We start from the raw sequence: 15,700 nt of genomic DNA on the forward strand, positions 1-15,700 counted from the left end.
GATATATCGTAGTTGAATTCACCTCCTCCATAATTCTCCTTTTTTCCCCCCTCCCCCAATCCTGGGATGGTTTCAGTAAGTCTCATTTTTCCATTTTCAAACATAAGTGCATAATATTTCTACCATATTCACCTCCTACACCCTTTTCTTATATCCTCCCCTCCTACTGCTACCAGCTCCCCAGACAGGAACTTTTTTTTTTTGTTAAAAAAAGAAAGATATTTTTGCTATACAGCATGTTTCATTGTGACATTTCCATGTATATATATTACATTTGAATTGGGAGGGCTCTTTTGTATTCTGAATGAGGTTCTTTTTCAAATGTATTTTGCAAATATTTTCTTCAGGAGTGTTGCTTAATTTTCTTCATCTTTAAAAAAATAGTATCTTCAAACAGCAAAAGTTTTAAATTTTCATGAAGTCCTACTTAGTGGATTTTTAAAATTGTTTTTACTTTTTGTGTCCTAAGAAATCTTAAAAGCTATAAAGATTTGCCCCTATGTTGTCTCAGAAAAATTTAATGTGTGAATAAAATGTCTGAATTAATTTAGATCAGGGAGAGTCCCTACGGTATGATAAGAACACTCTTGTAGGCCTGTTCCCGCACTCACCCGTGTTCATCTGAAAGGTGCTTGACTGGGTATAGGCATTTCAGCTCCAGCCCTTCCAAACCTGCCTTCTCTGTGCTGCTGCTCTCTCTACAGCCCATGATCCCCCTCTGGTGGATACTTCCATTAACTGCCTCACACCTGGGTCTGTCCCTGACATGGAGGCTGCTTTCATTTACCTCTTCTCTACACAAACAACCTCCAAATGGGATTCACTGGGTCCAGCTAACCACTCTAGATCATTCTCCACTCTTTTGCAAGAGGAATATTTCAAGAACACAAGCCTGGCCATGCCACACCTACTTCAGTAGCTGTCTTGGCCTTCAGAACGATGCTTAGGCCCCTAGTGTAGCACTCAAAGCTGAAGGGTATGCCTCTTTGCTGAATATGCTGAAGTCCTGTCCCCTAAGATCTTAGAATGTGACTGTATTTAGAAATAGGGTCTTAATAGAGGTAATCCAGTTATAATGATCTCAGTAGGATGGGCTTGAATCCATATGACAGATGTCCTTATAAAAAAGTGAATTTTGGCCACAAAGAGGGCAGCCATGGAGTGGCTCACCTACAAGCCAAGGAATGCCCAGGGTCAAGCTAGAAGAGGCAGGGCATGACTTTCTCCTGGAGACATCAGAGGGAGCATTTCACTGCCTACACCTTGATAAGGACTTTGGGCCTGCAGAACTCTGAGAGAATAGATGTCTGTTAGGGGCTAGGTAAGACACCAGCTGTTTTGGCCCTCATCTTCAGCCAAAAGCCACAAGTGTGGAAAACTTGCTGGTTGGGCCCTTTCTTACTTAATTTTACTTTTTAACGTTTGTGAAGTTTATAACTGTTACTGGGAAGGTACTGGTTGTAGAGGAGCGATGCCTCTCTCACGAGAAGCTGGAAATTCTTCTAGGCATATTTTAAGATTCTTCATGTTAAAAATCTCAGTAAGATAATCTTGGCTTTGCATCAAATCTATAACTCAATTGGGACAAAATCAAGAATGTTATAATATTTACTCTTTAGTGTCTACTTCTTCAATATTCTGCTCTAGACTTGGTGTGTGGTGCTTATATGTGGTTGGGCTGTGAGCTCACGGGAGAAGCTCACAGTCACACAGATGCAGACATTACCCTGGTCTACTCTCCATAGGTGTCTTCTGCAGTCCCAGGTGCACGAGAGAGCACTCCTGGGTCCCCCCCCAATAACTTACTACCTCTCCCCCAGGCAGCTTCCCTTGCTACCGATGACAGAGCAGCTGCATCCACGACCTCAGATTCAAGTTCTGACCTCTCAGCCACCTACTCCATCCATCCTCTTGCTTTTATGGCCATCACACAGGACATGAGCTGCCAAAACCTACACTCAGGTCATTTTGCGTGAGTCTCAGTCAAAGGAAAATGATAGATAGGATTTGAACAGCAGGTTAGAAGGACAGAAACTCACCTTTGATGAAAGGGTTCGGAGGCTGGGACAGAAGGAAAAATCCATAAAAAGAGACGATGCTTTTGGAGAGGAAGAAAGAGAACCAGGATTCTAAGACATCAAATTCCAGAAAAGGGTATAACACAAAGGCTTCCTGTGCAGTGGGCAGCTGGTGACAGAAAGCATTTTTGGAAACACACATCTATCCAGTGATGAAATCTATTATCAACATGGGTCTCTAATGACAGTGACTTTTTTCAAAGAACTCAAACGTGGCTGAATGGCTGTGCAGAAAGACACAGATAGGCAAGGAGGTGTATGTGAGACAAACATCCTGGGCTTGTGAACTGTGCCCAACCACAGGGTTTCTCCATCTTGAAATTTGAACCTAGAGCCCCTCGTCTCTGTAGCCCATCCTGGTCTGGAGGTCTCCGTCCTGATCTGGACTTGGGGTTGGCAATGATCCTGGAGGGAAGTCTGACCACAAACCTAAGGACGTAGCAAATGCCAAGATTAATGTCCACTCTGGTCCCTGAATAGAGTGCAGAGAACTGGAGTCTTCGGAATTGAGAAGAGAGATTCAGTCTGGATCAGATCCTAGGCAGGCTGTGCTTCCCTCTGGTCCCAGTGTGAGCAGCCCAAGGGAGCAGGATGCTCTCTGAACCCACTGTGTGTCATTGCTTAGTCTGGTTGTGCCCATGTGTGCTTTAGAGTATGGTAACTCTTATTCCACAGGGTGAATGTAGAACTCTCAGCAGACCCTTCAGTAGAACCAAATGGTCACATCTTGAGTTTGAGATTCCTCCAGCTCTTCTCATGAAAGTAGCCACCAGCTTCAGATAGAACACAGCCAGATCATGACAGATATCCTGGTAGAGTAAATGAACCAACACAGAGAGCCAGAAACTCCTCTTGATTTTGGGCAAACTGGCTTAGCCAGGATACAAGCAGAAAGAGAGTTCTGCTCAGAGCTCAGTGGGACCCTATTGGAATGGGGTGACAGAGGAGACAATGAGATGAAATCAGCGTCCACAGCATTGTTAGATGAAAATTGAGGTGAGCTAGGATGTCCCTCCTCAGAGACTGAAGCAGGTCAGATGAGTTTCTCCGGGAAAGGAGTGATAAGATTGCCCTCTATCCTGGATAGGGGCAGAGGGTAGGACAGTAATGAAAGCCAGGGATGGATTTATTCTTTAATAATTAACTTAAGAAGGGCAACAGCATGCCTTCCAGTGAGAATTCATTTAAACAGATAATACAGGTAAAGAAGCTTGTGTAGGAGGCACAGCCTAGTGAGGAAGGTCAGCTGTTACAGACCTCTAGGGAGATGGCCACGAGACTCCAGATGCCACATGGTGCTGCTGCTCTTGCTGTGTGTTGTTCACTGGGCAGAAGGCGGGAAGGTGCTGGTGATGCCCATGGAGGGCAGCCACTGGCTGAGCATGCAGGACCTTGTCAGGGAGCTTCATGCCCGAGACCACCAGAGTGTGGTCTGGCTCCAGAGGTGAATGTGTTTGTTAAAGAGCAGAAGTTTTTTCACTCTGGAAACCTATGCTGTTCCATACACCAACGAAGAATATAAGCAAAACTTGCTGGACTAGTTTCAAATATTCTTGGAAAAAGGGAATTTTCTGAAGGTTATTTTAAAAGTTGTGCAATTTATAAAAAATGCATCTGTAGTCTATGAGAGATCTTGTGCAGGCTACTGCACAGTAAGAACCTTATCAGTCATCTGAATTCCAGTTCCTTCCATGTGGTTTTAAAGGACCCTGCTTATCCCTGTGGGGCCATGCTGCCTAAGTACCTGAGTGTTCCTGCTCTGTTTTCTGTGTTCCATTCCCTGTGACTTGACTTTGAGGGCTCACAGTGTCCAAACCCTTCCTCATATATTCCCAGGACACTGACAAATAATTCAGACCACATGACTTTCCTGCAAAGGGTCAAGAACATGATTTACCCTCAGGCCCTGGGCTGTATTTGCCATTTTTCTTATTTTCCATAGCAAGCCTTGTCTCTGAGCTTTTTCAGAGAGAGATGTCCTTGGTGGGTGTTCTCAGCCATGCATCAATGTGGATGTTCAGAGGGGACTTTGTGTTGGACTACCCCAGGCCCATATACCTAACATGGTCTTCATCAGGGGCATAAACTGTGTCCACAGAAAGCCGCTATCTCACGTCTGTATTGGTGTCTTGATCCAAGCAGTGTTCTACACAGAATACATCTTTACAAGATTCTTGCTTTCAAGTGCTTGTTATTTACTCACCTTCCCAGACTTCTACCTTTCCCTCTCCTAATTGTCTTCTGTGACTTAAACTTTTCAGGTGTCCACAGTAGTGCACTTTAGGTGTGCAGTAGGTACTGAGAGCACTGGGAAGCAGGGTGAGGGTCTATAATAGGACTGAGGAACAGTGGTGGGCCTCCAGAAACTCTCCATATGTCAAGGCACTGTCTCATGATGGGAAAATTTCCTGGAGTTGGGCAGAAACAAGGAATTGGGCTGTGACCTGACCCATCAAGGGAGTGTTGACTGTAGATCTTCTGTAGAGGAACGCAAGACTTAGCAAATCATAGTTGTTGCCATGATCATTTTAAAGGTGCTGCCTAGGAAGTGATGAGATGTGCTCACAGGAGACCTGCACACCCAATGGAAGTGTTAGAAAACTAATATGTAGTTTGGAATAGCTACATTTCAAGAGCTTTACAAACAAGGCAGGTGGAGTGGCTTAAGTGGTAGAGCTCCTTCCAGTGAGCATGAAGCACCAAGTTCAAACCCAGTATCTCAGAAAACAAAGAACTTTTAAAAAATCAACTGTTCCACAGTCATGTGTAGCTAGTGGCTGCTGCAGGAACAATGCTTGTAAAGGACTGTTATATAACTAATTGTCTATTTCTCATTTTTCTCTAAAAACCCTTACTGAATATGCCCAATTCAAAAGATGTCTTATTATAAATAAGAATTTCCCACGATCTAACGTACATTTTCCTAATTTATATTTTGATTTGTAAGTAGTTTTTGTTTTATGCATACAGGTTAGTGATTGTGAGTTTAAGACTTTTGTTTTTTCCATGTGTGTTGCTTTTATCATTAAATGACATCCTTTATACCCCCACATCATCTGATGCCAGTAATACTACTCTGACATCATTTTTTGTATTATTGAGCTGTTTATGCCTACCTTACAATTTTGTCTGGAAGTTTGTTTTAAAAGGTAAAAGATTTTTTTTTAAAAAAAGCTCCATCTGACAATTTCTTTTTTGGCAGTACAGGCATTTGAACTTTGTACCTTGCACTTGCACTTGAGGCATACCCCCAGCCCTGGTAGTTTCTTTAATGTGAAAATCCTGCTTTTTCTCATCATTTGCATGTTTTATTTTATTCCCCCTATTTAGTTCAATCTCAGTCTTTTTACTGATTGCGTTCATTACCTTCTTAATTTTCTAATTCAATGGCAATTCTCATTCTATGTAGATGTGGTACAGCATGTCCAAATTTGTGACTCTCCAGTCTTCTTCTTTCACTGACGAGAGCCCTTGGTTCATCCAGATGAGCCAATACAATCTTCCCATGTCAAGACCCTTCATCATATGAGCAAAGTCCCTTGGTCATGTAATGTGACCAGTTCATAGGCTCCAGGGAGTAGGATATGTACTCTTTTGAGACCATTTGTCTGCATTTCACAGTCAGTAAGCTGGAAGTTAATTCCAGATCTCATTCAAAGCTGGAAGGTTTTCTCATTAAGCCACTGAAAATCTTGGTCTTCCTTCTTCTTTTAGAACACCTGCCCTCCAGGGGTTTCTATTTTCCAGCCTCCGTAGCTGTTATTTTACTCTTCACCTTTCTTATCTCCTTGATTTTCTCCTGTATTATATGAAGAGAGTCTACAGAAGAACAATTTTTGTTGTTAGTTTTGTTTTTTGCATTATTAATACTGCTCTTTTGTTTTCAACATGCATTTAAAAAATCATCTTTTTTTGGAGTAAGTCAGTTATTATCGCCTCATCATTATCCATAAACTCCAAGGTAAAGAATTACCCTGTATTTTGTATAACTTTGATATTTAAAATGAAACAGTCTCCCTACTTTTACATAGTCTTATTTGCTAAAAAAAATATTAAAAACAGAAAAATAAAGAGCTCTGCTGAGGGAAGTCCGCCGTACTGATTTTCACTTTGCAGTGGGATAAAGGCAGAGGCTTATGTTTCCGCTCATCAGATCATTAACTACTTCCCAGGTATGGCAGTAATACATGGTGGTGATGGAAGTAATACTGGAAGGGATTAAAGGAGTTTGGGAATAGTGGAAATGAAGGGAATGTGCATTTATTGAGAAAGTATGATGAAAAATAGAATTAGTAATTCCTAGATAGTTAAGCAGATTCAGATGAATGATTTCCCAAGATGAGGAAGGTGGTATCTCTGTCAGTTTGGATACACATGAGTGGAGTCAGAGGAAAAATCGTGGACTCACCCTCTAGGTGATTATGTGAAAATAACATGATTTCTTCTACTACTTTCTACTGTGCGGTAAGGCGAATCCAAAATACCTGTGTATGGAGCTCTAACTGGGAGAAATGTCTGTTTGAATGTTTGGATCTTGCTGAGATGGGCTAGGTCTCCAGGTCTCTTGGGTGTCACCTTGGTTGTCTCTCCTAGCCTAGTGTTCACTGAAGGATGGTGCTGGTGATTCTATGGATGGGATCCAGTGCAGTGGACTTGAGATGCTCATTTCTGCACCGGAAGAAATGTCTTCCCCTCTCCCCACTCTGAAGGTCTACTCAACCTTTCATGAAAAATGAGTATATATGTACAGGCCTATAGCACTTTGTTTTCTTTGAGCTAAGAAAATTTAAGGAGATATTTTCATGTTTCAAAATTCTTTAACTGAAATGCTTTATATTCTGTAAAAGGAAAACTGTCCATTTATGGCAACACCAATCCAGTTTATATCAAACCTGATTGTTGTATTTGCATGACCTCTAAGTGGCCTTGGTATGCCCGACTCTTTGCCTATCACTGAAATCTTTGCTTACCGTATTTTAACTTACTGTGTAGAAAGAAACACCCTCATCTGTCCTGTCTAGAGTGGCCATTTCTACCACACAGGGCCCATATGGAACCTATTCCTTCTCTTCTACTAGCTCTCAACATCCTCCTCACTTCCTCAGAGACAAACCCACCCATCAAGCCACTCAGTGAATATGTTCACTGGTGGGAGATTCCTGGCCTGTGAGTAAGCATACTCATTTTTTTTTCAAAGCTCCAGATGTCAGTGTTATGTGATATTTTCTGCTCAGTTACCGTATTTGAAGCAGCTGCCTGGGCACCTCTGTGACCACTCCTTTGATCTGGTTTCAACAGATCCACTGTCCACCCTGCGGACAGTGCTGAGTCCCATGTTTTGCCATGGGTTGTGTGTCAAGTTATGAAGGTCAGGTTTTAAGGGCACTAAAAGTTATCCACACCCATTCTCATACAATCCGAGTATGTGACAGTATCTCAGTTTCCATGGCCTCTCTGCAGAGATTTAAGAGCCATCATGTTTTTTAGCCAATTTCAAGTAATCTTTGCTTTCTTGTCTTATGTAGTCTGCAGAGATGACCATGGGGGATGGGACACTGTAATCATTTCCCAAAATGGCCTCATGTGGGGCGTCAGCTGTGCCACCAGAATGGTCTTTCTCAGTTCTGCCCCGTCTACATTTCAGATGAAACCTGGCATTTGTCAAGCTACTTTGATATGTTTCCCCTGCATGGCAGTGGAAGGTTTGTGTACCCTTAAAGAAATTCTTCTTCCATTTCCAGCATCTTTCACAGTTGTAGAACCAACTTAGGGCTTAGTGCAATCCTAACATGCCACTACCCAACCATGTCACCTTGAGGTATTGACTTCAATAATTTGGCCCTCAACCTTCAGAGGCAGTATTGTATTGACAATATTGTTTTCAGCACAGTGAGATGCATCTCAGACTCTGGTCTCCAAAACTTGGAGAGAATAAATTTGTATTAATGTAAGCCATGGAGTCAATGACAACTTGTTACAGCAACCATCAGAACTAATTACACCTACTCTCCTAGATTTACCTGCATTAGATAGCCTATGTTCAAAATTTTATTTAAACAGTGGTCAACTGTGCTACATCAACATCTCTGTACATTGAGAAGCCATCATTGGCTTACTTTAATATAAGTAATAGAAGTTTTAATATATTTGTATCTTTTACTGCCAAGTGCTAAAACATCATAGTTAAATAAGTCAGAGAAAGCTACCTAGCTCACTTTGAAACAATACAGAAAATGTAAGGTTCAAGGTAGTGGGTGAACATTTTGTTCTACCACAATCTAATAATTATTGTTTGCCTCTGCTTTGAGTTAATAAATAGCAGTTTGCATAAAGATATTTAAAACAGTTTAAAAAAGAAAAACAAGCCAATATCCTATTTGAGTGGTTCTGAAAATTACAACACATAGACTTTGACTTTGCAGTGGACTATTTATTAATTCTTAGGTACATTTGTTCTGAAGTAGAGATCACTTGACATCTCAAAAAAAAAAAAAGACTATTGGCGGCTCTGCAACCCACTCCCAAACCTCCTCCCACTATCTGCATGCCTCTGGGGTTTGGAGATCACAAAAACATTTAAGATTTAGTCTTAAGGATTTGATGTGGCATCTGCTGGGCCATTCCCTCACTCAGAAGTCACGGTGTTGGGAACTCACAACAAGTGACTTGCCATTCCCTCACTCAAAACCCCAACTATTGGGTCCCTTCTTCCTGTTTAGTTTTCACCCATGTTGCTCCCTGGTGCCTTCAGAGGCCTTTTTTTTGTTGTTGTTGTTTTAAAACACTTTTCAAAGTTTATAATCATCACTGTAAGATCATTGGCCCTATCAGACCAATACTGTTATTACTAAAAGCCAGAAATTCTTCTAGGTCTACTTTAAGATTTCTTTTTTCATAATAAAAATCCCCATGAGATGTTGTTTGACCTTTTAAAAATCTATAGTACAGTTTGAGACTAAATCAAGAAGTGTTAATGCTCAATCATTACTCATCATGATTTGAGTCTGGATTTATGTGTGATTGAGCTGAGCACTCAAACAGTTACTTACTCCATCTCCATCTTCAATTCCTATGTATGGTCATAGGAATTGAACAGCCTCAACCTAGAGTCAGGTCATTTTACATGGGTCTCAGTCACTGGGAAATGATAGATAAGATTTGACCTAATGATAGACGGACAGAAACCGAGCATTGAGGAAAACACAGTTAAGTGGCTGGGATAGAATGAAGACCCAGACAAACAGATGAGAGAAGTTGCTTTTGGAGAAGAGGGACAGGAACCAGAATTCTAGACTCATAGTCACTGGGAAAGGGCTAAACCCAAAGGTTCCCTGCCTAGTGGCAGCTGGAGACACATGGAAGCATTTTGCAAAGATATATCTAATCAGCAGTGGAATCTGTTATCCACATAGATCTCTAATGGGGGTGACTTCTTCCCAAAGATAAGCCTTGGGTTGGCCAATCATGGCAGGCCTGGCTGGGCACAAAGGCACAGATACAATGAGATACAGTGGTGGACAGCTGGGGAGTCTGTCAGGTGGAACCCCAGGCAAATAGTATAAGGAAGTAGCAGCAATTGGTTTAGTGTTTGTGGGAGAAACTTCCTGAGGTAGGATCAACAGCTTGGGCTTGTGCACTGTGCCCATCCTCAGGGTTTCCTCCTTACCAGGGCCTCACATTGCCTTTCTCCATGTTGAATTGTGCACATAGAGCTCCAGAAGTTCTGTGGAGCATCCTGGTCTCAAAGTATCTATCATGATCTGGACTTAGGGCTGGCAGTGATCTTGGAGTAAACCCAGAATCCTAACCTCAGCAAAGGCCCGGATTAATGTCCACCCTGGTTCCTCAACAGAGTGCAGAAGACTGGATTCTTCAGCATTGAGGAAAAGAGAGATTCAGAATGGACCAAATTCCTCTGGATGCCTTTGCTCCCTATGTGAGCAGCTCAAGGGAGCAGGGTGCACTTTGTTACTTTGGCTTTTTGTGCCTATGTGTCTTCATATAACAACAACTCTCATTCCACAGGGTGGTTATTGATTTCTTAGCAGACCCTTTGGTGAAGTGAAATAGTTTAATCTCGAGTTTGAGATTCTTCCAGCAGTTCCTACATTTGACAGAAGTCAGCAGCTTCATAGAGTGCTCCTCCATCATTATAGAGATATCCCAATGGAGAAGAAGAACCAAATTAGAGAGCCAATGACACTCTTTGAGTTGGGAGGCTGGCATAGTAGTGTCTATGTTGTATGAGGTACTGAGTGCTCCTTATGAATGGGACAAGACAGTTTGAAGAGTCATGGATTGAGTCACACCCCTAGAGTGTTTCCATTGTGAATGAAAGTGTCACAAAGTATCCAGCTGTGGTCCTTGTGCTCTACCTAAATAGAGATCATGAGTAGGTGAGGACAAGCTCCTTCATTTCTTCTGGACCCTCTCCTGGGCTTGTAAGCAGCAGCAGTAGATGGCAGCAGGCAGTGGCAGATGATGTCCTCTAGAGTTGTAGCTCCTGAGCCTCAGGGATTCCTGAAGTCTTTCACAGCCCCGTTGGTGGCACAGGCTTCTGGGGCTGTTCATTGGGTCTCAGACCTGTAGTGTTACAGCGCTTTCCTGACTTGGTCCAGACACTTAGGGGACATGTCCCTCTACTGCCAATGCCAGTCAGCCAAGGTTAGTTTTGCTCTTCCTGTCCAGGCTGCAGTCACTTGATGTTACTTTCATAGTTGGAGAGGCTCATGCCACCCCACTGCTGTAGCTGCTGCTACATGGACCAGTCAGCCACATGAGAGCCAGATGAGACTCAGCCAGATGAGATCATCTTGCTGTCTGCCCCCACTGCCCTGGGCACCCTTTGGTTGTCCCACTGCAGCCTTCTGCTGCTGCTTAGGGCCCAACCCACCACTATTGGCCTGAGTCAGACAGATATTCCTGCCACCAGTGGAGGTCCGGTTAGCTATTGCCAGCCCTGATGCACTGTTTGCCAGTTCCATGGTTGCTCTCACCACCTTGCTGCCACTTCTCTTCTTTGTGTACTGGCTTGGCTGCTCTATTAATGATGAGATTCAAAAGTAGGCAAGGCAGACCACTCCAGAGAAGTCTTTATTTGGACCTAATGTTGTTACATCAGGGGGAGCACAGGAGAGTGTCTTCTGGATATTCACAAAGTGAGTTGAGGAGCCTGATTATAAAGTCAGGAAGGGGGTGTGATGAGGGTGACTGCATCAATCATGGCAGTCCCATCATACAAAAGAAGGGTTATGTTTGGACCAATTATGGCACAGTCCCTGTCACCAGTCATGGTAGTGTTTTATGCAAATGAAGGACTGTGTTTGCACCAGTCACAGGTCTTCAGCTGGGCAACCAGGATGTGTGCTCCCCATCTGGCCTAAGTAGAATAGCTACAGGCTGTCTAGAGTTTATCCAGGCTTGTGGTGGCTGAAAGTCCAGTGCAAGCTGTCTACTTCGTTAGTGACTTGTGAGCTAAAGTCATGTTTTGGGGGTTAAAATGGTCCATGCTGGCCTGAAGGCAGTCTGGCTGCCTGGTTCACAGTCCCTTACTCCAGCAGGCGTGATTGTTGATAAGGATGCAACAGTTGTGAATTAAAGCGTTATATCTCCCCAGTCCCAAACATCTCATCACACTTAAAGGAAAAAATAAACTTTCAAAAGGGTGCTTACAAGAAAAGGCTTATCATTAACATTAGTGATGATTTAGCAATATTTAGCAACACTGTAACAATGCTTAACACCTGCTGAAAGCTCAGGGCAGCCTGCTAGAAAGCTGTTTATAGAATAGGTGATGTTGTGAAATGGGTGTCGACAGCCTTGATTTGGGAATTAGATGAAAATCGAGAGGCGTACTAGGATGTCTCTTAGGCATGACAGCAGGCCTGAGGAATTTTTCAAGGAGAGAATTTCCCTTGGTGGAAGCAGAGGATAGAGAGGTAGTGAAAGCCAGCAGTGGACACCCAATGGCATAAGACAAAGAAACTAATATAGGAGGCACAGCCTGGAGTGGAAGGTTGGTTGCTACAGGCTGTTGGCAAGTTGGCCACGGTACTCCAGGTACCCCGAGAGGACCAATGGGGCTGTTGTTCTTGCTGTGTGTGATGCACTGGACTAACAGTGGGAACCCTGATGTTGCCTGTGGAGGGCAACCACTGACTGAGCGTGCAGGGCCTCATCAGGGAGCTCCACACCCGAGGCCACTAGAGTACAGTCCTGGCTCCAGAGGTGAATGTGTTCATCAAAGAACAGGAGTTTTTCACTCTGAAAACCTATGTTGTTCTATATTCCAAGGAAGAATATTAGTACTTCCTCCTGGGCTACCTTCATATTTTCTTGGAAACAGAAAGTTGTCTGAAGAAACTTTTTAAAGGTGGGGTACTTAAAAAATAATCTGTAGTCTATGAGAGTCCTTGCATGGGGTTACTGCATAATAAGAACCTTATCAAGCGTCTGAATTCCTGTTCCTTCAATGTGGTTTTAACAGACCCTGCTTATCCCTGTGGGGCCATGCTGGCTAAGTACCTGAGCGTTCCTGCTGTGTTTTTTCTGTGCTACATGATATGTGACCTTGAGGGTACACAGTGCCCAAACCCTTCATATATTCTTTGGTTACTGACAAGAAATTCAGACCACATGACCTTCATGACCTTCTTGCAGAGAGTCAAGAACATGCCTTCAACTATTTTTGCCATGTTTTTGTTTATGCAAATGTGCCTCTGAACTCTTGCAGAGACCAGTATCATTGGTATATCTTTTCAGCCATGTATCTATGTGGCTGTTTAGAGGGGACTTTGTGTTGGACTGCCCCAAGCACATCATGCCATTGATTGTCTTCATCAGGGGCATAAACTGTGTCTACAGGAAGCCATTATCTCAGGCCTGTATTGATCCAATTAAGTTCCACACAGAATACTTTTTTTCAAAAATATCTTACTTTTAAGTGCTTTCTTATCTACTCCTCTTTCCAGAGGGTTCTTTATACCTCTCTCTCCTAATTGTCTTTGATGTCTTAAACTCTATAGGTATCAACAGTGGGGTACTTTAGGTTTGCAGAGGGCACTGAGAGCACTGGGAGGCAGTTTGTAGTAGGGCTGGGGAGCAGTGGTGGGCCTCCAGCAACTGTCCATGTGTCAAGGCACTGTCTTCCTGCTGCAAAGATTTCCTAAGATGGGCAGGAGGAGAGGAATAGATCATATATGTATCTGGTCAGGGAGTGTTGCTTGCAGTGGACAGTAGACTCTAATGGTACTAGAAAATTGCAGTTTTCCCAACATCATTTTAATAGTGCAACGTGACCATTTTAATGGTGCTGTCTGGTAAGGATGGAGATGTGCTCACAGGAGTGTAACCACTCAATGAAAGGGTAAGAAATCTAACGTGTAGCTTCCTTTCACAGCATGTCTCAATATGGATGAACCACATTTCAGGTGCTCTATAAGCGTGTGTTAGCTAATTGATGGATATAATCAATGTTTGTAAATGTTCCATATTTACATACACATCATGTATTTTCCTATGTGAAAACTTTTCCTGAATCTGCTCAATTCTCAAAAGATATCTTAGATAACTGTTATCCATCCCCTTGTATAACCGATATTTGCTCAAATTATATTCAGAGTTTTTAATAGTTTTTGCTTTATACATGTTGAAGCCAGATTGGTGCTTGTAAGTTGAAGACTTGTATTTTCTTTATATGGATGTCTTATCACTAAATAACATCCCTAATAATCCACCTCATCTGATACCAATATTATCACTCCTGTATTATTTTTATTATTAACATCTTGTAAATTTTAACTTAAAATTGTGTGAGAATTTTGTTTAAAAATGTCAACCAAAAAGAAAAGAAAAACCTGCAAATCAACCATTAAAAATAAAACCTCCAATCAGTTAGCTTTATTGATGTAATAATTTTATACTTTCCTCCCTACTCTCTAGTGTAAGGTCATTCTTTTTACATTATTGTTTCCTTTAAAATTTCAAGTTTTAAAATTTCAGGGCACTTTCCTTCTGAAGTATGTTTAAATCTCTGACCTTGGTTGTCCTACTTTCATTGATAAGCACCCTTTTGGTGACCTGGAGCTCACCCAGATGAAACAGGATAATCTCACCCATATGCACAAAGGACCTTGCCATGCATGTAATGTGACAGGTTCACAGGCTCTAGGAATTAGGATGTAGTTGTGAGACTATTTATATGCATACCACAGACAGCCAGAAGTTAATCCCAGATCTCAAAGTTGGAAGGTTTTCCTGTTAAGACACTGAAAATTTTGTTCTGATTTCTTCTTTCAGAACACCTATCCCCATGGATTTCTACTCTTAAGGATCTGTGGCTGCCACCTTACTCTTTACCTTTCTTATCTCTACTTTCCCCCTGAATTCTAGAAAGACCACCTCTAGAAGAGTGTGGCTTTCTTTCTTTCTTTCTTTATCATAGATTTAATCTTCTGGTCTATTTCTGACCTGTTGGGCTCAGTTATCATGTAGGGAGCAGCTACCCAAGGTACCTCTGTGACTGTTCTTTTAATGGAGTCTCAGCAGATTCTTTATGCTGAATTTCATGTTCCTGCCATGTGTTGTATGTATGTCATTGCCATGCTGGTTAGATTTCAAGGGCACTAAAGGGTATTCAACACATCCTCATTGTTTGTGTGTGACAATGTACTCAGACCCCATGGCCTCTCTACAGAGAATTAAGAACTTGCATTTTTAGCCTAGTTCAGTGACATTTTTTTCTTTCTTGTCACGTGCAGTCTACAGAGATGTCTGTGGGGATGAGAGACACTTTGTGGTAGACTCTTGCAAGGCAATCATGCCCAAAAGAAGTTGGTACCATGTGTGGTATAAATGTGACAGCAGAATGGACTTTCTCAACTGAGTGTATAGTGCCTTACCTGACCAACATTTCAACTGATACCTGACATTTTCCAAACAGCTTAGATACGTGCCCTATGCATGGCAATGGGAGGTTGCTGTAGCCTTAGTAATATGCTTCTTTATACTTCCAGCAACTCAATGGTTGTAGAGCCAAGTTATGGCTGAGTGCAGTCCTAACATGCCACTACTCAGCCAGTTCACCTTGAGGCGATTAAACTCTTTTGCCCTCAGCCTTATGAGAGAGCATTATGCTGGTAAGACTATGTTTGAGACGCAGTCTGAAATGTGTCTCAGGCTGCAGCCACCAAAGCCTGGAGAGAAGAAATGTACATCGATGGAAGCCACCAATTTCGTAGTGATTTGTTACAGCAGCCATAAGAAATCAGTTGCACCCTCTTTCCTGGTTTTATCTACATTAAAAAGTCTAGATTCAACATTTTACTTGAACAATGATCAACATTTCTTATAGCACCAGCATTTATGTACAAGTAAAAGCCATCTTCCATTTATTTTAAACAAGAATTATCATGAATATATTCATATCTTTCTCCAGTATAGGTAAATACATTGGAGTTAAATGGTTAAGAAAAGGCTGACTCACATCTGAAGAAAATGGAAAAATGTAAGCTTGAAGGTATTTTGGTGAACATTTTATCTTAGCACTGGAAAATAATATTGTCTGCCTGAGGTTTAAATTTAATAAGTAACAATGTAAATACACATATTCACATTTTTAAAAA

The 15,700-nt window shown here is 42.1% G+C and overlaps 1 protein-coding gene and 2 pseudogenes across 6 annotated transcripts in view; all 3 read left to right on the forward strand.

Annotated features, from left to right (window-relative positions):
- LOC109695972 (UDP-glucuronosyltransferase 1A6) overlaps nucleotides 1-15,700 on the forward strand; it is a 172,070-nt gene that overhangs the window by 113,601 nt on the left and 42,769 nt on the right. The gene's annotated exons all lie outside the window — the stretch shown is intronic.
- On the forward strand, nucleotides 3,371-4,312 carry LOC141422663 (UDP-glucuronosyltransferase 1A5-like; annotated as a pseudogene).
- LOC141422665 (UDP-glucuronosyltransferase 1A3 pseudogene) lies at nucleotides 12,210-13,020 on the forward strand (annotated as a pseudogene).

This window comes from Castor canadensis, chromosome 4, assembly GCF_047511655.1.
Source record: "Castor canadensis chromosome 4, mCasCan1.hap1v2, whole genome shotgun sequence".
In the NCBI taxonomy this organism is placed as follows: Eukaryota; Metazoa; Chordata; class Mammalia; order Rodentia; family Castoridae; genus Castor; species Castor canadensis.